This window comes from Falco rusticolus, chromosome Z, assembly GCF_015220075.1.
Source record: "Falco rusticolus isolate bFalRus1 chromosome Z, bFalRus1.pri, whole genome shotgun sequence".
Lineage (NCBI taxonomy): Eukaryota > Metazoa > Chordata > Aves > Falconiformes > Falconidae > Falco > Falco rusticolus.
In genome coordinates, this window is record NC_051210.1 from 40,747,061 (window position 1) to 40,768,768 (window position 21,708).

The window sequence follows — 21,708 nt, forward strand, 5'->3', positions numbered from 1 at the left end:
TCTTCTGAAAAGCACACAGGAAAACCAAGTGTTACCAGAATGCTATTTTTGTGAAAGCAAGCTTGTTGCTTACTTTACTAAAATCTCATGTTTTCACAAAAATTGTGAGCTTGGCAGGTCTTTCATGAAGTAAATATTTACCTTTCTTACCACAAAATGTCAACACTGCTTTGGGCCTGTTACCTGGATGCTAGTTCATTTTTATTATCTCGGTCAATTTCAAAAGCTAAGAAATGACCACAGTTTAGAACTAAATCTGGTAATAAAAATGAATTAATTGACATATATGTCCAGGCAACACACAGTAGTCTTCAACACCGAATTACCAGTAGGCTCATAATTCTGTCATTAAGCCCATAAGTATATACATAGGCATCTAAATATTTCTTTTAATTCCAAAGCATAGGATAAGGCACTAATTTTAAGTGTCCAGTTTTATTAATGCAGACTTTATTGGATCATCAGTCAGGTGAAGCAATCAACATTAAAAGAAAAGTGTCTGGCAAGCACTCCTGTGAGTAAGCGTGCAGTAGCTGTGATTTGTGGTCACAGGGGTCATCTAATAAGATGCAAAGACATGGAAGCCAGAGATATGCTGAGATCAACTACAAGTTTAGTGAATTTTAACAGGAATAACTATTATCCTCCAATTCCTATGAGCAGCAAATCACCTCGGCTTCACTGCTTATTGCCTTTGATGCTGATAATTCTCCTGGTAAAAACATCTAGGCAGCCAGTCAGAAGGCAGAAATGATAACATGTGATTTAGGTGATGGGCTGCTCACTTGAATAACAAAAAGGGAGCAGATTAAATTAACATTTTCCAAATAGCTTGAAGCATGAACATAATTCTGCCAAAGCATTTGGTGCATACTTGCAAGTAATACATTCAGGGAAAGGCAGGACTGGTTTGTAAAGTAATTTGCTAAGGAGAAAAAAAAAGCCTAAGCAACAAGTTTATAATGTAATTTAGGGGCTTAATGATGCAGATAAGTATCTAGTGGGAGATTTATGCCTGTGCGCTTTTGAAAAATCCAGAAGGATGTCCAATTTACAACTTCAGGTTGCTAAATACCTTTAAGCTTTGGTCTTAGTTTCAAAATAAGTATACCTTTGGCACAAATACCTTGACCTGGGTGAGTGTATATCTGCATAATTCTTGCCAGTCCATACAGGTGTGGGCTGCAATGTGACACACATTCTGCAGCAGATGGGCACATGTCCTACAATTATAGAAACACCACAGTAAAAGATGAAAAATAGTTTGCCAGAAAAAATAATTCAATCCCTCCAAAACAGCACTGGGGATGTGAATTGGAGGGGGAATCTGTATCCCCTTATAACTTGTAGCATTGCACAGAAAAGGCTTGAAATTGTGGCAGGGCTATATGTCAAGGGGGAAAAAAGGAAAACATTTTGTATGCTGTTTAAAAAAAAATAACAGCAAAATTTCTGGTTTTGCAAGAGGAAAACTAGGAGATAAGTAGATCCAGTTGTGTGGATGTGCTAAAAAAATTGAAGGGGTGCAAGGAGATCGTCACTAGAAGAATATTTCCTGGATCCTGATTATTTCAACATTGCTTCAGCTAGTCTTTGACACGCAGCTGAGGTAACCTGAATCATGTAATTTAGAATTAAAATGAGTGTCTATGCAGACGTTCATACCTCTGCCGACTGGACCATCACACAGAAGCAAGCCAACACAAAAAGATCCAAACATTTCCTTTCTCTAATAGTTAACCCTTTAACAGCAGTTTTTTTCAGAAAGGCACTTATGTAACACAGATTTCGTGTAAGGGCTTCAAGGTAGATCACATATACTTTTCCAGCCTCCTGGGAATTTGTGGTTTTGTGGTTTTTCTGTTTGTTTGGTTGGTTGGATTTGTGTTTAATTTATTTAATTATAAGAAACCTTTCTCCTGCAACAGAAATAGGGTTTTTCCAGAACCACCTTTCCTGGAGAGCTGGTCCCTGCCCTGATAAAGTCTGCTAACATCCTCTGGGCTGAATGGGCCACTTCTTCCTCCTGTTCAGTGCCAGAGTCATCCAGTGTGATCGATAAGGGGCTGGGTTCTGGGCTGGAGGTGCATTTGCAGCATGCCAACATCTGGAAGTCATTCCCAGCTGGAGTGGACCATGAACACACTAGGCAGACAGGATCCTATAATGTCTCTCCTGTCTCAGCCTCAGCTGCCTCCAATGGCCAGATGATGAGAGCACTGATGACTGCAGGCATGTGCTTTTTTGTTGCTGATTTCTTGTGTGCTCTGCAGACAGCGAGTGGGAACATCACGGGGACAGGGCAGAGATGGAGCATTTTGCTGGTGTGCTGTGATAACTGCCAACTGCAGCACTATGATGACCCTCTTTTTCTCCCATCTGTTACAGCAACTTGTTGCCTGTTTTCATTAGGGCCTTCTCCTTGGGAAACAACTTTGACCTAGAGCATGTTTACAAGAGGAGCATCAGCTAACACTGTCTAGCCAAGTGGAGTTACTTTCTAAATGTTTTTCTTTTCCAGCTACATTTGGAATAAGAGCAGCATCCCTTAACTCACCAAACAGTGTGAAGTTATTACACCAGCTTAAACTCCACACATCATTGGAAACTCTTGCCAAGGTTCATATAAATACGTGTTTCCCCGTCCATGTCTGTGCTGTCCCATTGGACCAGAGCTGCAAACACAGGAAGTGCGTTGGCCGCAGCAGCTCGAGTTCCACCGCATACACGGCAGAGCTGCCTGATGAGCCAGTAGCCCTCAAACACAATGAAACATTTTTCTCACAGTTCCTCCAGGAGAGGGAGGGCTTGGGATATGCCTTCTGGATGTCATCATGGAACAGTGACAGTCTTGAGAGCAGCACTGAAAAAAAATATTACCCAGCGGGTTTTGAAGGCTGCAGTTTGGTGGCATGCCAAGAAATCATTGCATCTTAAAATTAAGGTTCATGACCCTTGTGACCACAGCCACTGGACACATCACCAAATTCAACATCCTTCTCCCCTCAAATATCCTGCAGGAGCCCCCACCTCTACTCCTTCTGCCCCATGCAATGACCTCACAGTTGTGCCTATGATGGTGTGTAAGTGCAGCCCTGGAGCCAAAGCCAGGGCCCATCACCTCAACAGCCCACTGCACCAGCTTTGGGGATATCTCTGGGGCCACCCTAGCATACCACAGGGGAGCAACAGGAAAAAAAACCAGGTACTTCCTGCGATCTTCATCCAGATGCTTTGCACAGACAGATGGATGCCTTGTACCAGGTACCTGGAGCATACCTCACAAGCTCCAGCTCTCCACTGGAGCTTGCACAGTGACATGGAGTGCTGCAAGACTATATAACCCATTTAAAACATAGAGCACCAGAGAAATGCAGCCCCAAAGGCAAAGTGCTGGAGAAAGGAGTGAGAGGGACCAGCTGGAGTCATTGCAAGGAGCTTAGAAATTGGCCTGCTTTATTTTCATACAACTTCTAAATGTTCAGTTTTTTAAAAGTCTGCATCCTAATTTCCCTGAAAATGGATGTGTGCATATTATGTTAGCTTTTTAAATGATTAAAGGTTTTTTTACATGCAATAATCTGCTGATTTCTTTTGGTTAACTAGTTATATATTTACTGATATTTCCAAGATATGTGGCTGGGTTATAGTAGGTTGAATGAGATTTTTGATGGTTTGAAATACTGAAGTTGAAATGTACGTGGGTATACCAGCTAGCAGCCGTGTGAGAATAAATTAAAATATCATATGTTTCTGATCTAAATATCTACCTTTCAGCATTAGCTTACATCATTTTTCTTTTCTACTTAGAGAAAAAAGAAAGGTAATATTAGACTGAAGCTGCTCCAGAAACTCTTTTGTCAGCTTTTAAACAGATCATTATTCCACATTCATTATTTTAAATTCCTTCTGAACTTAGATTATACATAAATAATAGAAAAATAACTTTCTCTCTCCAAAAAACACTCTGGCATGAAACTCTCATAAACTTCCTAGAGTGTGCATGAGCAATAGCAGATAACATTTACTAAAAGAAAGATTTTAAACGTCTTAGAAATTCTATTATACAATTTCATTGGCAATAGAAATAGGCAAATGCTTTTTAATGTTCTACTTTATCTAGTAATGCAGAAATCAAAGGTATAAATCAAAATAATATGTCTCACTATGGTGTGTTGACATATGCTGTTATTTTAGATATTTACTTCAGCCACTTTGCTTATTAGAACAAGGGTTTTAGGACAGTTTTTGAACTAAATTCCCATAATCTCAGTTTACTAGTGTTAGGAACCTAGATAAACCTGTCTAGTTATGTTTTAAAGCAGAGGTTTTTTTCTTTCTGCCAAAGCGAAGGTTTGTATGTCTTATTCCCTTTTGATGCTTCCTCCTCGGACAATGTCAGATTGATACAAGCCTGCATGTCTGATCTATGGATGTGCTTGTACTCCTATTTTTAGACACTGATAAACAAAAAGTATTGGCTCATAAATATCTATGTCCAAAAACATATGCTAAACTTGCTTTATTTAAATCATTTTAGTAATTCAAAAAAGGATTTCATAACATGTGATTGAATGCTATTGACTGGCTAAAGGATTCTTAGGTCTAAGTTTTTAAATTGCTTGCTGAAGGGGTTGTCCAAGCTTTTATTTAAGATGAGCAGCAAGCAAGAGGTCTAGTTTTAGCATTTCAAGATTTTGGAGGACTGAAAAAGATTTTTAGCCTAAAGCTTGTTTATTTAGAGCCCAGTGGAACTGAAGTCAGTAAAAATGTGGTAGTATATATAACCCAATGATTTCAATGGCTACATCTTGGATGCAGCATGGAAATTGTGGCTTGGTACTTGAAGCTACCCCTGTAATGTTCCCACTTTTTTAAAAGGAGATGTTCTAACATTCAGACTATTCAGAAGAAAAGGACGGCTATTGCGGAGCAAGTGGAAAAGAAAATATGTTTCGGGCATTGGAACAGGCTGCCCAGGGAAGTGGTTGGGTCACCATCCCTGGAGATGTGGCACTTGGGGACATGGTTTAGCAGTGGACTTGGCAGTGCTAGGTTTGTAGTTAGACTCCTAAAGATCTTTTCCAACCTAAATTATTCTAATTCTATAATTCACAGAATTTGGAATTTGCAGGAAAATGAGCATCAGAAAAGATGAGACAGTGAGAAAGTGGCATCAGAAAGTCCAATGAAAAGTTTTGTTTGTTTGCATCATGGCAGTGCCTATATGTGTGGTGTTTTTTTCATAGATTTTCTTGGATTCTCAGTGTTTTGCGGAGTATTTGAGCTAGGTTTAGAAGAGGTTTACTTGTGCTCATTTAGCCTGCACAGTGAAGGATCCTCCTGAAAAACAGTAGTCTCTGCTATCCACCAAGGGAGGCTCAGGAAGGTGAGGAAAGGATGCTGAATGCCTGGGAAAAGCTGGATTCATTATGTGAAACCATTACACACAAAAATGGGACTTGAAATTATGAAGGAAGAGAGATCAAGTGCCTGTAAACAGGGTTGGGTCATGAATAAAGAAGTAAGAGAGAGGTCTGCTTAGCTTGGGCTGCTGTTCCTGTTCAGCCAGTGCAACTGAGCAAGGACAAGGGGATGGAGGGGCTAGCAACAGCAGCTGTACCCTCATAGCATTTTAATACAGCTGATCTCTTGCAAACAGCTTCAAGGCTGGCTTGTGTGCCATACAAGCGCTACAAGGATTGCATTGAATTTGAAACCATCTGGTTCTTTGCTACACCTCTTTGCCTGGTACAGACAAGCTCTTAAAATTCAGCAGCTGTCTCAACATATTTTCACAAACCACTTTTCCAGTCTGTTTGTCTGTCCTCACGTAGTCTGTCTAATGTGCACGGCAGCAGCTGATGAAAAGAATGGTTAAGGGCAGGAACAAAGGCATAGTTTGTCACGTGAAGCCAAGCAATTATTAAAGCTTTTGTGGATGAGGGTGACGAGCTACCTGTGTTTAAAAGACACTTAAAAGAGTGTTAATGCTGAACCTTCAGGCAAAAAGAACTTGTTTGACAAAGATATTACCTCTAATACAATGAATAAGCAGAGATTTAACACTAAAATGCCATTGACTGAGGTCTTTGGTTTACAGAATGATATATTTTTGGTCCCATAATCCTTCTTTCAAGTTTAACAGCAACCGCAGAATGGTATTATGGAATTAAAATTAATTTGTGTTTTTCGGATCTAGTATAAAGCCAACAAATTTCTCTGCTGTCCCTTTGAGTGGGTACAGATTATATTCTATAGAAAGTACATCAGGCTTAAGGAAGTGTTGTGAATTCTGATACTTCTTCATCCTCATGCTGAAATTTGTCTTTGTATGTTGAGTTACCTGAATCCTTTTTCAACTGATTCCACTGTGAAGTGAAAGCTCTCATCATAAGACAGGGATTCAGATTCTTCAGTGAAACACTGCATGTACGGATGTTATCAGCCAAGGCGGGGGAGGATGGGTCTATCTCTATGGTGATACAATCAGCATTATTTCACTGCATTGCACTGTCAATAATCTATTGAGCAGCAGTTGTAGGCTAAGCTAAGTTGTAAGGGTTGGCAAACATTTTTAGCTCTCTGAGCAAGTGACTAAGTTTTCTGTATTTCCCTAAGTTTTAATGTGCCAGCCTCAGCAGCCAATCCCTAGTGAGCATTTCCAGCATGTTGGATAGGTTGAGTATGGTCTGTGTAGGGTGATAAAGCTCCATCAAATGAGCAACCCAGGCAAGAGGAAAAAAACCCACTCTTAGGATAGATGTGAGCTTGAAGATGATTCAATGTTTTTAACTATTTTTTTTTTAAGAATCAGGAAGAAGGTTGCTTTTCTCCCTGTGAAGGTTTGGGAACATGTGAAGATGTTACAGTTGTCACGCCAAGGGTGATGAGAAGCATCTGCATGGCAGAAGAAGGATCACAAAACAAGGCTCTATTGTAACACACAGGTCAGTTAACTTGGCAGTTGTTATCTGGGTCATTTTTAAAGCAAACAATAACTTCTCACAGGGAAAGGTGTATCTATGGTAATGTAAATTCTACACAAATGTCGTGTATATTATAAGCTATAAAAAAAATAATAATGGATGAATCTTTCAAGACCTACTCTGACTCTCCCAAATCTGCTGTCATTCCTATTAGTAGCAAACTCTTCTGGACCTCATGAAGAGGAGAAGAAGGAAATAGCTCTGCTCAGCACAGGAACTATCCATGCATCCTGCCCCTCACCAACTATTACATTGCCATTTGAAGCAGTTTTTGCAGATGGGATTTCTGCTGGCTGACAACACGGTTTCTGTGATTAATACTGCTAGGAGTCCTGCTCCACCTTGGCACCTGGCTGTCCCTACCGCTTTCGGTGCTAGCCTGCTTGCTTAAGCAGGTTCAGTTTTTCCAGCACTTTGCTGGTGGCAGCTGATGTTTTGCCTGCAGAAGTTTGAACTTTTGCTAACGGTGCTGGAGCTTGCCCTGTGTTTGCACTGACTGGAAATTTCCAGGCTGTAGATAGACCTTTGCAGGCCCCAGACAGCTGCAGCTCATAACTGTAGCTGCAGTTGTTGCTGGTCTGGCTTGTAGCTGGCAAGGAGAAGGATATTAAAATCCCATAAAGATACTATCAAATTAGAAAATACTGTACAGTGTGCTATTGTTTCTTTTAAGGATGAAGAAACCAGATGAGAAAGGACTTAAGCTCCCTTTGTGCATATATGCAGGGCGGAAAGAAATTACATTTAACTGACCCCTTGATGATAGGACTTGATATTTGACTATATTTAATCATGTATGGAAAAGACAGTTGCACTTTTCAACAGCTGCTCTTACTCTGAGCTTCAAGGGGCTAACAAAAAGATTAGGACTGAGCAGGCATTTACTCCCTTTCTCTCCCTCCCCCACAAAACCTGCATTTTTCATGACTTTTGGAGTTCCAGGGGGAAAACAAAACCGTTCTTTGCTGCTTTCAAAACTTTACTGCCATTTCAATAATGTCATGGCAGTATAGGTGGGAGCAGATGGCTGAGAAAGAAAGCAGGCCCTGCAGGTGTGAAAGCATACCCCACCAGCTTCGGGACCCCTCATCGATGGGGCTCATCTTTGGTCATCCTCCCACCCTGGAGGAAAGGTTTTGCTGAATTCCCAGGTTAGGTTCTGGATAGCAGCATGATTTTTTATTCTGTTTTGAAGAGTTTCATCCCATTTTCAGGAAGACAACTGACCATAGCATTGCCATTGCCAATACCTGGCAAAGCTTTTAGCGGCCACAGTGCACAGAGGGCAGGAGGGGATGATTAATGGACTGAACTCCCCCCAGCCCATAAAGGAGGCTCTTTCTGAATGGGGTCACATCCTGGTGTCAGAGTGCTCTGATCTGCCCAGATGTGCCAAAACTCGGCGGGATGTTTGGGATGTGGTAAGTGTAGGGACTCACTTTCCAATCTAAACATGCTGGGGGATAATTTCTGATTTCAATTTGAGCTTTTTGTTCCTGATAATTCCCCCAAACATGTCTTCACTTCAGAATGTGCCTGACAGATTTAGAAATACAAAAGAAAATTTGGGGTATAAACTTTACCAGAATATGTTTGATGCTACTATCAGTATTTTAATTAAAATGTAAATTAAATAATTACTTCTCTTGTCCTGTTTTAACAGTAACCTTCAAGATGCATTAAGTATAACTGAATGCTAGCATTTAAAATTACTAAAATTTAAAACTAGTCTTCTGGAGGGGAAAAAGGTAGAGTGCTCTAACAACTGCTTCCATACTTTGCACATGTGAAGGCATTAATTTTAAATGTCCAGATCAGAAGGTGTTGTATGACATGACCCACTATTAATGAAAATCACCTTTCTGAAAACAGGTTATTGAAAGTATTAGTCTAGGCATTTAAGAATCCAGCTTAATAAGGAGATGCAATTTGCACAACACCTAAACTGCAAATGCAAGGAATGGTGTCTGGTTTCACTTGCTAGGTGCACGTGTCATTCACGTTAATGTTAACATTAATTGTGCGTGGGGAGTATCCCTTTTAATTTTAAGCTTCAAAATGAGGAAAAGGAAGGAAGCAGCTCAAATTCCTTTCCCACAGTAATACTGAGAAGGCCCAATGCTTAGTGAAATGGAGCAGCCAGCCTGTCAGCCTTACATCCTCTAGGTAAAGCTATAGCACGTTCAGGCTCCAGTTCTTGCTGGAACTCACAGACTTGCTGTATTGCAAGCATTAAATCAGTGTGCCATTTGTTAAATTAGTTAAATGCTATTATTTAAATGATCAGTGAGAACATTCGTCTACACACATGGGTTATTCAGAGACACAACATCACTTATTCTGATTACAACTGGGAATGCTTACTGTGTAAAGGCATAGGCACAAGACATTTTGCTCCTTTGATAAATAAACTTTCTGATGTAACTAGTGCTCATAGTTATGCATGGAAAACAGATGCAGTTGCCTACTTCACATCCATGTAGATACTGATATGCAGTGAAATGACTTGATATGAAAAGTGTGGTCAAGAAGCCTCCCAGTGATATTCCCATGCAAATATTTTTGTGCATATCTACATGTATTCAGATGCACACTGGCATTTTGTTCCAGACTCTGTAATTACTTTTGTGATTAGGTTTTTGTGTAAACCACAACTCAGTCTTCAACCTTTCAGAAATGCACTTTCATTTATACTTTTATAATTATGAGATTTTCATAGTTGTAAATAAAGTTCAGGGAGATTAGGAATAAAGGAACATTTAATGATCTTAAAACAAACTGGCAAAATGATATTGGTTAAAGAAATATCTTTTGACAGCGATGCATATTTCAGTTCTGGTGCTGATTATCACAGGAAGTTCTTGAGGCCAGAAGCATGCCAAGACCATTTAAAAAGACTGGATATTAATGCAGATAAAAAATACCCCAAACGGTCATAGTTCATTGTTGCCAAAATATTGGAAGAGTGTTTGACCTCATGTTACCCAGCTTAAAACAGTCTTTCTTGTAAGAGCAGAAGGTGGGGCCTGTGTCAAAAAGATGCAATCTAAAACTAACCATGTCTGGTTGCTTTCCACATTATCTGCTAGGAAAACACGTTTGTTCTCGTTTGAACAGCTTCCCTGACTGCCCCTATAATTTTGCTTTTCCTGCTGCTTTTCCTTCAAACACAGAAATTCCGCTCCTGAAGGAAAGACCTTTCCAAAGATAAGCAATAAAGGATATTGTTATCAGTTTCATCAAATGCTCCACCACAATGCATTGTGGAGTGCAAGTTTATTTTGGTAATGCATTGGAAGCTTACTGAGTTTCTATTTATGCAGAACCTACATAAATCAGTTGTGAAAGTAAATGTTTAGAGCCAAGAAAAAGGCTTTTTCGTTGTTGTTGTTTTTTGTTGAGAACATCTTTTTAAATCTGCAGAATTTTTAATAAACTCGAATAAAGATGAACAACCCGTGTTTAGAGCCAGGTCCAAATACTAGTTCCAGTCCAGGTAATTTTGGAAGGGAGGAAAAAACATTCAAAACACTTCAGTTTAGAGCTCAAACCTGATAACTGATCATATATCTAAACTTAGTTTCCCTCTAGGGCTGGCAGGAAGAAACAGGTGCTGTGAGTAGTCAGATGACAAGGGCCTGGCTAAAAACTTAACAAGCTTCGAGGGTAGTGAGGTGTGGTGGTGAGTCCTTGCTTGCTGCCTTCTGCCTTCAGTGCATGCTAACCTAAATAAAACATTCCCACATGTGGTTCACAGGAGAAAAAAAAAAAGGTTACCCTTGCCTCTCCAGGACTGTCCCTGGGGTCTTCTCCCGAAAGGGAGAAGCTCAAAGGACTTTAGGGGAGCGTGAGGACTGTTTTGCTTCCTATTTGCAAGCATCAGGGCTGCTTGTGGAATATTCTCAACAGTTTTGCAGATCAGTTCACTCAAAATTTGTCCAAGCTGTGTATAAGCCATATGAAATTATGTAAATCTCACCAAATCACACTAGAGCACCATTTTTCCATGCTGATGGAAGCACAATGAAAAACAGAGACAGGTACAGCTATTTGGTGAACGATTTTTTTTCTGTGGTGAATAGCCGTATTCCCTAAGTAATGCTTTCAGTGAAAAATACACAACTAGATCTATAACTTTTAATGATTGATCTCTGCTGTCATACTAATGTTTATTTTACATATTTTTTCCTGCCCTCTTCATCACACAGAATTTTTCTTGCAAGCAAAAGGATGACGGATGTGCTTGGTCTGGGAATATCCAAAAGGCAAAAAGGTATCCCCAACTCAGCAGAATTAAAAACAAGAAAAAACCTTACTGAAATTCCAGGAGTTCAGTCAAAATTTAATTGCCATCCCTAAAACTTCCTTTATTTTTCTCACCTATTCTTTCATGTTGCTGCTAGACATTTGTTTAGATCCAGGAGGTCAGTCTCTGGCGAACAGAAATTCCCAGCGTTAGCAGCTCTATCTTTGTTGGAGTTCTTACATTTCTATATTCACAAATTAATCCTAGTCTTGGTTTAAAAAATGAACTTTCTCATTTCTGTCCACATGACTGAACGAGAACACAGAGGAACAAAAAATTGCCCATAGATTTTATGGTTTCCATCTCTGGTTTTGATCCAAGAAGGCTGCAGTTATTCTTGCATCATGCTATTCACGTGATGATCTAAAACACAACCCAAATATATGTGAACCCATGAGTAAGTATTGCACGCCAAGGGCTGTAAGCACAGCAAGTGGAGAAAGCAGAAACATTGCTGTCTGAGGTGGAGTCTCCCTGGCATTTCTTGTTTTCTGGAAGCAGCCTCCTCTGATTTGCTATTTCATGGGGCAGCAGGGCTAAAGGACAGACCCTTTCTGCAGTGGAATGCCTTGGAGGCTGAAAGAAAGCATCAAAAAGCACCAGAATCGATTCAGCTTTCATGTGGGCGGCTGCAGTCTTAGACCAGAGCACATCACACGGTGGAGGATGGGTAGTGCCACCTGCATCCACACAAGCTGAGCACTGCTAGTTGTTTTTGCTGATAAATGAGGCTTTTGAGTCGTTTTACTGCTGTTGCTTCCCATCTCAGGTATCAACATGTGGCCTGGATATCTTGCTGCCGTGAGAAAGGCTGCAAAGCTGCAGGGTCATGTTGCTGCTGTGTGCTAGGATCACTAGAAAAAACATGATGTCATTATAAAATAAGACATGACACTAAAATATGAGGCTATGAAAGCCTGTCATTTGCAGGGCTGTAATACACACTAATGCAGTGAAAGGGAGAGCAACTTAGATGGTATGATGATAATGTGCACTTACCATATTTCTCTGGGGCGGAAAGAGACCACAACTCTTTATTTAGACAAGGGATAATAAACATCTTTGAGAGTGACTATGAAAGAAACTTTAGCTTGAGATGTCAAGTAGTCCAGCGTGCAGCAGAAAGCTGCCAACATCTGCTGAGGTGTCGTGTTTTCTTGTGCGAAAATATAACTCAGATGTAGCAGCAATCTTTGCACGAGTCACACCACTTCAGCGGAAGAACACCACCTAACGTAGCACATTGTCTGTTTACTTAAAACAAAATTAGGAACTAAGAATGTATTATTCATGGTCTTTAGTGTATCCAGAGTGTCTTGTGTGTTTCTTCAACTGCTATAAATACAGAATCAGCTTGCCACACACAGAGCACTTCATCTGAATCTTGTCAAATGAGTACATTATTTACATTTCATCCCATATTAAAATGTGGCTTTCTCTTTTGTGTTTTTAAGTGCTGCAGCAATGCCACACCAATGCAAGGGTGGATTCCTAGCGCTGTGGTCCAGATCCTTTCCTGACTACTATGCTGTCAAATGGGAATGCCTCCCTTCTTATCACAAGTGGCATCTTTCCATGGACTTTCCATCCTCAAAACGAAAATCAGGATCAATCTTTTTGTTAAAAAAATCAGGATGTCAACCTGAATCAGCTAACCAAGTTTCCCCGTTTGTCTTCTCTTCTGCCTGCGCTCCCCTTTTTCTGCATGAGCAGTCACTTAAAGTCATGCATGTAATTATCTGACAGTTACTTCAGTAATACAAAAGTAAATTAAGTAATCCTTCTCCCTTTTTGTGACTGGAATCTTGTGTTGAGTCTATGGCTCCTTCCATGAGTGTGGAGCTTAGATATTACTACCATTTTTAGCTGCACTTGGTGACTTTTATTCCTTTTCACAGATACACAAAATGCAAAAGACTGTTTGCTTCCATCTCTTTTTATTTTTTTTTCCAAGTGTAAACTAAACAACTCCTTTTACATCTCTTGCTGGTTAGCAGCCAATGTAAATGCTTATGCTAGGAGAACAAGCCCATTTCCTGCCGTTAAGGCTTTTTTGTTTATCCTAGGGCTACTCACTGCCACCGCCTGCCCCTGACAGACTATTAACCCCTGTTTCTAGCAGGCATACCAGATGTGGGTTTCTTAAGCAAATTATTGGTTATTTCACCACATGTCGTTTTTGCAGTTAAGTGTTTCCAGCCTCTCAGAACATTCCACAGAAATAACATCACATTTTCCTCCAACCTGTTAATTAGCATAATTATTTATCAGCCTGAAAACCACAGCTTGGATTTATTAAGTAGCAGACTGATATGCACTGGACAGTGGCTCAAGAGACTTGAAAGAGTGATGAGAGGAGAGAGGCTGTGGAAGTTTGACTGAGAGGCTGTGGGAAGGCATGCTGTTTGCATTTCCCCCCCCCACCTTCTCTGAAGACCCCTGAGCTGATAAGACACATCCCTTTTTCTGACTATGCTGCAGTCAGAGGGGGTTTCAGAGTTACTTGTCTGCCAGGATCTACCCAGCTGTAACAGGGACATCTGGCTCCAGATGATCACCCCCAAGAAGAGGTGAAATGAGAAATACACACTCTCTGTTATCCCTGGCAAATAGTCCAGTCCTCCCTTTGCATCAGTTTGCTCTTTGTCCACACACCTAATCTCCCTCATTGAAAGGAAGGACAAGATTGCAACATTTATGAGGCTTCTAAGATGTAATTTCTTCAGTCAGCACATGAGATAACCAAAAGGGTCTTTGTCCAGCATTGGGCATGCAACATTCATCCTCAGGTGAAAAACCATAGCACCTTGAAGAATACGTTGCAAGCAACAGGTCCGGACTACTCATTAGACAGCAATAATAGATGAAATACATAATTGGTTGATACATTTGAAATGCTCAGGTGACTCCATTTTTCAACCTAGAAATGCAGATGTAGAAGGTTTGTCTTGGCCCTGAGCAGAGTAAGCCTCTCTTGCCCCTGGGCCCCATGTGAGTCTAGTGCTAGAATTGTTTGTGTAGGTCCCTGTATGAGGTGGATTGCACCCAACTTTTGAAAGGTTAGGCACCGTAATTTTATACCTGAATGTGTCTAGGCTGCTTTTATACCTGCAGCAAGTCCTGTACTTCTGCCAGCAGCTATACTGTGGTTTATGTGTACCTGGTAATTAATTGGATTTCATGTAAAAATTAATAGTAGCAGTATGGAACAGGGATGGATATGTTTCTGAGTGGCTGCATTCGAGCTTAGAGCTGCACTGGAATTTTTTTTTTTTTATGGTTTTTTTTTTTTTTTTTTAGTTAGACTTCAGAAAAACGTAACTTGGACAAATGAACTAGAATGTCCTGTGACCACAGTTTAAACATGCTGGGTTTCCTAAAATATGGTCAGGATATCCAATTATATTTCCAAATCTTCCGGTTCATTTGCAAGCCAATAGACACAATAGGAATTATTCAAGACTAGAAAGCCATACAGGGCAGTGATCTCCTAAGAAGCCCCTTTGTTTCAGAATTGCTAAGGATGCAGCAAACAGGTTGGTGGCTCTCTGGTATACCCCAAATAAATGTCACAGCACAGCGTGGGTCAGTTGTCCACATGACACATCAGTTGTCATTATTTACCTATAAGACTAGTTGTCCACATGACACATCAGTTGTCATTATTTACCTATAAGACTAGTTGTCCACATGACACATCAGTTGTCATTATTTACCTATAAGACTTTAAAGCATAGTGCCTTAAAATGCTCTGCTTAATAAACGAGCAGACACCACTTCATTTACTTCAGGGACTGTGTGCATTAATGATAGCAGTTAACTGGCATGTTCCAAAATTGGTTTTGTTAGTATCCATCATTTGAGGTAAAGTAATCTGGGAAAACTCTATTGGAAGTTTCATGTCTTCATGAAACAGAAGGAGCTGTGCTTGCTGGTGTTGTATCTGCAGTTGGTTTTGCTTTGTTGTGTTAGTTCCTGTAGCAGCAGGCCAGATGGCAGCAGGCTGACACGAGTTTGAATAAACGGGCAAAGAAACACGTGGTCCTGTGAATGAAGAGCGCAAGGCCTGTTTCTCCAGATGCTCGGAGAGGTGCTTGATACAGTAAAACATAATGGCAGACTGACTTTTTAAGTGAGCAGCATGGGATCTTCTTTGTTGCTCAAGTGAATCACACCACAAATAGAAATGGTTCAACATAGATATCTTGGTGAAACACATTCAGGTCTTAATGTAAGACTTGTAGGTACTGAGTTTGGGCTCATGGAGCAAATGTAAGAATGTGTATCTCCAAATGTTGAGAGAGGTGCCTTAAGGAGACTGGAGAGAAGTGAAAAATCTTACCAAATTGAGAATCTACTGGCCTTCAGTAACTGTGTTTCTCAGGTGTTCACTCATGCCTGTTTTTAAAGGAATCAGAGGTGTTTAAAAAATGGTTATAACTTTTTACTGACTTGGATGAGAAGGCGATGTCTGTCAACAAACAAGAAAGATCATATATACAATGTTCATAGAAGCCAGCTTCAAATTATTCAGCAAATTCTCTTCCACTGCAGACATTCATTCACTCTGTTGTTATTTAATATACTTTTTCCTCCTGCATGACAAAAAAAAAGATGATTCTTCCTTAAATACCTTCGTTGTTATCACTAATTGCTCACTCACATTCTGTTAACCATCATAGGAAGGTAAGGGTCTCAGTGGGAACACATTCATTTAGGGACAAATTGATGACAGTTCCTCTTTTCGCTGTTTCTAGAATGACACACATGGGCCACATTTTCTCACAGGAAGGAAGAAGTATTGATTTAAGCTGAGTGCACAAATACCTGCAGAAACATAAATTTCTCTGGATCAATGGCTAAACCCAATAAACTCTAAAGAAAAATCCTACTGATTTCAAATGAAACTAGTTGTGACAGAAAATGAATTTTCAGTAAATTCATGACAGCTTTGGGCTCTGCCAGATCCCCTTGCCAGAATTCCCCAGATCAAGCAATGCATGTTCTGCAATTGCATCTGCAGTGACTCACATGTACCAATGGATATCTGGAGCCCAGATGTTATGTGAAAGGGTGAAAATATCACACTGGCTCAGGGTTATTCTTTCACATTGCTCCCTTGATGATTCCTGCTCCCCTCCCCCCCACAATGTAATTTAAAGAGAGAATTGCTGATAAGGTTTCCACATTTCTTCTTAGGAATCTGTGGCATTTACTTGTAGCAGCAATAAATAGGTCCTTTAATGCCATCAGCAGCTTAAAAGAATTTTGAATGCATACTGGAGTTTGATCTCTTAACCATTTTCTCTCATTTCCAATTAGGCCACTTGTCCTGCATAACTTTCAGATTTTCTCATGATAATTAACTGGATGATTCAGTAACACGAGGTACTATCAAGGCAAGATCAAAACATGTGTTTTGTTATACTAGACAGGTAAATACACGCCCCCTTTAGTGACATTGGTGGTAACAGCTCATCCAATTTACCCTTTCTCCCCTTGAAGACATTCTATTCCTTCACTTAGACTTAGCTTACTCAGGGGCTAGATAGGGAAGGATGATGTAGTCAATACAGTCAATTTTCCTATAGGCTTGCAGTGGAAATTCTTTCCAGAAGCTCCAAGCATCAGGATGGGACAGGTAAGATTAAATTTTCAAGCTTCATTTACATTTACAAAGTCAACAGCTTCTGAAGTTGGGAGTGAGGGTAAGCGCTTTGTGTGTGTCCTCAGCACTGTTACTCTAGCTTGGATTTCTTTTTGATTTTTCAAACTTTACTGGTTTTCCCAATGTAAACATACTTTCATACTCCTTACTTGCTGGCAAGAGCATCATTTGACACCCCTGAATTATCCATTGCCGTCCTGAGCAGTCATTAGATGACTGCTACATGATGGAGGGCAAAACACGCTTCTAGAAGAGGCAATGCAGAGCTAGCCTGGTCACTCATCTCATTTGAAAGTTTTCATGAAGGCATTTCACTCCCCACCCTGCCCGGGTTTCCCACATCTCTCTTGTCACTCAGGTTTTGTCTCAAGCCAGCAGGAAGCTGAGCCAGTGCGGGGTGCGAGGCGACTGAAAAGCGTATAAGCATGCAAGGGAAGGGAGACCAGACCTTGGAGAGATAGCAGAAGGAAGCATGCCACCTGCTCACACCACTGCCTCCCACAGACAGGGAAAGAGAAACTTCAAGTTGTAAAGTGGCAGAAAGCTGGAGGACGAGAAGCAAGATTCAGGCAGCAGCCTCCTACCTGCATCCCCGAGTTCACCCTCAGTCCTGACTCCAGAAGCACGCCGAGAGGCTCAGCTGTCACAGATGAACCCCTCTAGCTGCCTTCTGCCCTTCACAAGGACACTAGCAACAAGCCACTCTAACAAGCGCTAAGCCCAGACAAGCACCCAGGAACTGCCTGTAAAACACTTCCCAGAGAGAGGGCTTGGGCTGTGTTTCGTAGTTACCACCTGATGTGGCTCTGATCATACACCTCCATCAGGTGGCCTGTAAACTCAATTCACCTGAGCAGACAGCAGAATCTGACACAGTTTTAGCCAGTCTTTCTTCCATAATGACATATTCCTAGCTATTTTATTATATCTTGCATTATATCTTTGCATGAAAAAGAGTTGAAGGCTTTTTTTTTCCCCAAGAAAAACTTACAGCCCTGGTATTATTACCCATCATGGGTACAAAGCTCTCTAGCATTATGTTTTTTATTATACTCAAATAAAATAATAAAACATTAATAATGTTTGTTATTTAAGATCAGTTCACTGCTGTATTTCAGTCAGAGGCGTTCATTAACTCTAATTCTCTTTCTCTTTACTCCTCCACACTGACCAAACATGGTTTTTTTTACAAAATTTTTAAACCATACTCCAGAAATTTCTTCTTTAACACCTTTCAAAACTGGTAGAAAAGTTTTTAATTTGATTTTAAATTCTGCCACTCAGATGCCTCCTTTTTTGAGGGGGAGAATTTTTTTTTTGTGGACTTTAGAAAGTTGGAAGCTAAAGCAAGTTTAAAATAGACACTCAACAGAACAGCAGCTGGTGGCCACCCTAAACATGCCTTGAGTCCTGTTGTTCCAGTAAGTTGTTTGACTAGTAGGGTTGAAAAGTTTGGAGGAGCCACTGTGTTATTTGATACAGTACAAATAACCTTCCTAAATAATATTCTATTTATTTGTGAAAGCTCCTAAAACATAGTTCATAATATTTAACTCTTCTTTCTCTCTGAGAAATTGGACAGGCAGCCTAAGAAGCCTCCAGCAGGCTGGGGGAGCCAGTGAAGCCAGCTCCCTGGGATGCCCATGCCAGCCAGGCACCGTGCCACTAACCCAGCCTTGATGCTAATGCTGCCAGTGGAGAACCAGGCGTGCTGGCCCTAACTCCCATGGGCTGGCTTGTCTTGGTTTCACCCTGACCCTCAAAGTTATTCAAATTTATTTTTCATGTGTATATGTGCTTAATTCACCATAGGTCTGAATCTCTGCTGGAATGCTGGAGCACAGCAAAACTGCAGCAACTGCAATGAAAAACAGTGGTTGCACACACCAGTTTGTGGCTGGTGCAGGCACTCCAGCCCCATGTCCGGGCAGCTGTGCCAGGTCCTTCACTGGACATGCCAGGGGCTATGTTCCATGTCCTGACACCCAGTCAAATACTTCCCCAGGGGTTTTGCAGCTGAAGTAAGTGCTTTGCTCTTGGTAAACCTGGACTGCTGCTCAGTTAAAGTTGCCAGCAGTTTTCAAACTGGTGTTTGTCTGCAAGATCTCAAGTGAGATCTCACTTCTAATATTCTTCTACATTTGTTTCTGCAGCACCTTCCCAGTGGGTGAGAGCAAACTGGCAAGGCTGGATGTGTTATGTGCCCTGGCTATCAGTGTGCAGGAATCTTAACGACAAGGGTAATAATTTATTTGTGAGCCGACAGAGACCTGATTTTAGCATTGCACAACACCTTCCAATGTATCCAGGCAAGCAGCAACTAAATTGTATAAATCCCTGTTTTAAAATTCAGATCTACAGAGGCTTAAAGAAATAAAGAAAACAGATACAGTCATGAGCATGGTTGTACAGCTACTGCTTTTGTGATCATTTGACATTTGCAAATTCTGCACCACTCAGCCATCATCAGGGCCTGTAAAACAGTGTGAAAAATTTCCTTCTGTGATATTTATCATCACAGACATGTACCAAAATAACTGTGTCAGGGTATGGGGAGGTGCCATGTCAGGGTGCAAGCTCTGACTGGCAGCACTTTTCTGGTCAAAGCCCTTAGGGGTAGATGCAGTTATGCCAGCAGACTGATGCTTCTGCCAGGTCTGTTCCTTTATTCAAAGTATGTTTTTGCCAATTATTTACAGGCATAGTAGTTGTCTCTATGTTGGGCATGATTTAGTATACTTCTGCCCATGCTGGTAATGAATTCCTAATGTCATTCCAGCGTGTGCTGTAGACCTGTGAAGTTACAGTAGTGAGGGTTCCGAGTGACACTTAAGACTGGGGCATTCTTATCTATAAGGTCATCTGTATTTATCTTGCTATATATATAATATATATTATACTATGGGGTTTTTTTCTGGCCAAACCCAGGAAGTATAGCTCAGACAACGACAGTAAAAAACTACTCAGGCTGAGAAGCATGGCTTTGCTCTGTTATGTCATGGCTTTGTATTGAGAGATCTAGAAGAAACTGAACATGTGCATGGTATATTGCCAAAAAGCATTCCAGTGAAAGCTAGCTGGGTAAGGTGAATCTCTGGAGCAACATTTTCCTGATATCGGTCTGTAGACCCGTGATAGTCTACAGACCTGTAGCACATGATTGGAGGGGTATTATCATCTTTGTAGCATTTCAATTCAAAGCTGATAAAGGTTAATGTAAAGAGACCTCCTTAGACTAAACATCAGGATCATTTTGATCTTCTTCATCCCAAGTGTCACAAAACAGGCTTCATTTTGTAACCATACTTAGAAGAATGGCTGAGTGACCCAAAAATGCCACAGTAACATGTCACCTTATCACCCCTGGTGCTGCAACATGAAGTATTCAGGCATTTTGTATTATTGGTGAAGATTTCAAAATCATATTTTTATGACCCATGCGAAGAAAATACAGAGTCTTATAAATAGTGATAAGTCACACCTACGGGTTGGGAATTTTCACACCTCTGCTTTGATTTATTTTAGCCATAGTACTCATGACAAGACCATACACTTACACAGGAACTGATGAGAAATCTCATCTGAAATGTGTTAGGCCTCTTAATCTTCTCCACAGAATTTCAGAAGCTCTGTTGCTAGCCAAATCTAGATAGTACAAAAGAAATGCAGATAAGACACAAGTTCGCTGTAGCCAGTTGCAATGGCATTACTTTGATTTTGGGGTTGGATCAGGGTTGGTTCTTACAGCTTTCTGAATAGCTTAAGGGCTAATAGGGTATTTGACACTACTCCACACAAAGATGCAAGAACAAAACCAGTTTCCCCTGCAAAGAGCAATTTAATGACATTTCCATCCAGAATCCTAAGGAAAGTATAACCTTGTTGGCCAAAGACTAGAGACACGAGAGACTTCTGCCAGAAAAAAATAATGAAAAAAAGAAAAAGCTTTTCAGTTCAATCATAGGCCTAAACTCATCTGAAGCTGATGTAATTAAGATATAAAGAATCACTAACAGAGGCTGGAACTAAAGCAATGATTAACTCCACCTATTGAATAAGCTCAATAAGATGTAGCAAGCTTTCCAAGACACCTGGGATGTAACAATAGACAAGAGAAGTGGGGAAAGGGAGCATTGCATTCAAAACCATACAGCACAGAGAACAAATGAAGTTACAGAAGAACAAGTAGTGTGCATGTTCCCCAAGAAAGTTCAGATGAAGTTCACCAACTTGTCAACCACCAGAGGTCTTGAAAGACCACAGGAGCGACCCCCAGGAGCAACGTGTGTGTACGCAAGTGTCTTATACTTATGTAAATATCTCAGGGAAATAGTGTAATAGGTATTAGATTTCAGGGAAATATGATGAATATGTATGTTTTGTTGTAATAAATTGAGGAACACTGGTCAGATAGGTGCGCATGATTTGAGATTCTAATCTCTGTGTACCCAGCGCTGCAAGAAAGAATGCCTGCATTCTAAACTTACAAAAAATGAAGTCTAGAATGTTTTCTTTTTGCCAGCTTTTCTGTATCAAAGTTCAGAAATCCTTTAGAAAATGTGTGGTGTATCTGGGCAAGCCAGAAAAAAGTGACACTAGATTTTAGGAGATGGTAAAGAGGCTTTGTATTTTTTAAAGGAGTGGTATAACTATTTCTGCTATCTTTTTTACTGTACAGTAATATTTTCTAGGATAAACACATCTGTAATGCTTAATTACATTTTCTTACAAACACAAAATGGGCC

At 40.5% G+C, this 21,708-nt stretch overlaps 1 long non-coding RNA gene across 2 annotated transcripts in view; it reads left to right on the forward strand.

Moving 5' to 3' along the window:
* LOC119141882 overlaps nucleotides 1–11,359 on the forward strand; it is a 59,075-nt gene extending 47,716 nt beyond the window's left edge. Inside the window, exons 3-4 of one of the 2 annotated variants that reach the window (XR_005102072.1) lie at nucleotides 6,812–6,950; nucleotides 11,198–11,359. This is a non-coding gene — a long non-coding RNA (uncharacterized LOC119141882). Of the gene's footprint in view, nucleotides 1–2,521; nucleotides 3,495–6,811; nucleotides 6,951–11,197 lie in introns of those variants that run through there. The other variant, XR_005102071.1, reaches the window with a different exon arrangement.
* The last annotated feature ends 10,349 nt before the right edge of the window (nucleotides 11,360–21,708 follow it).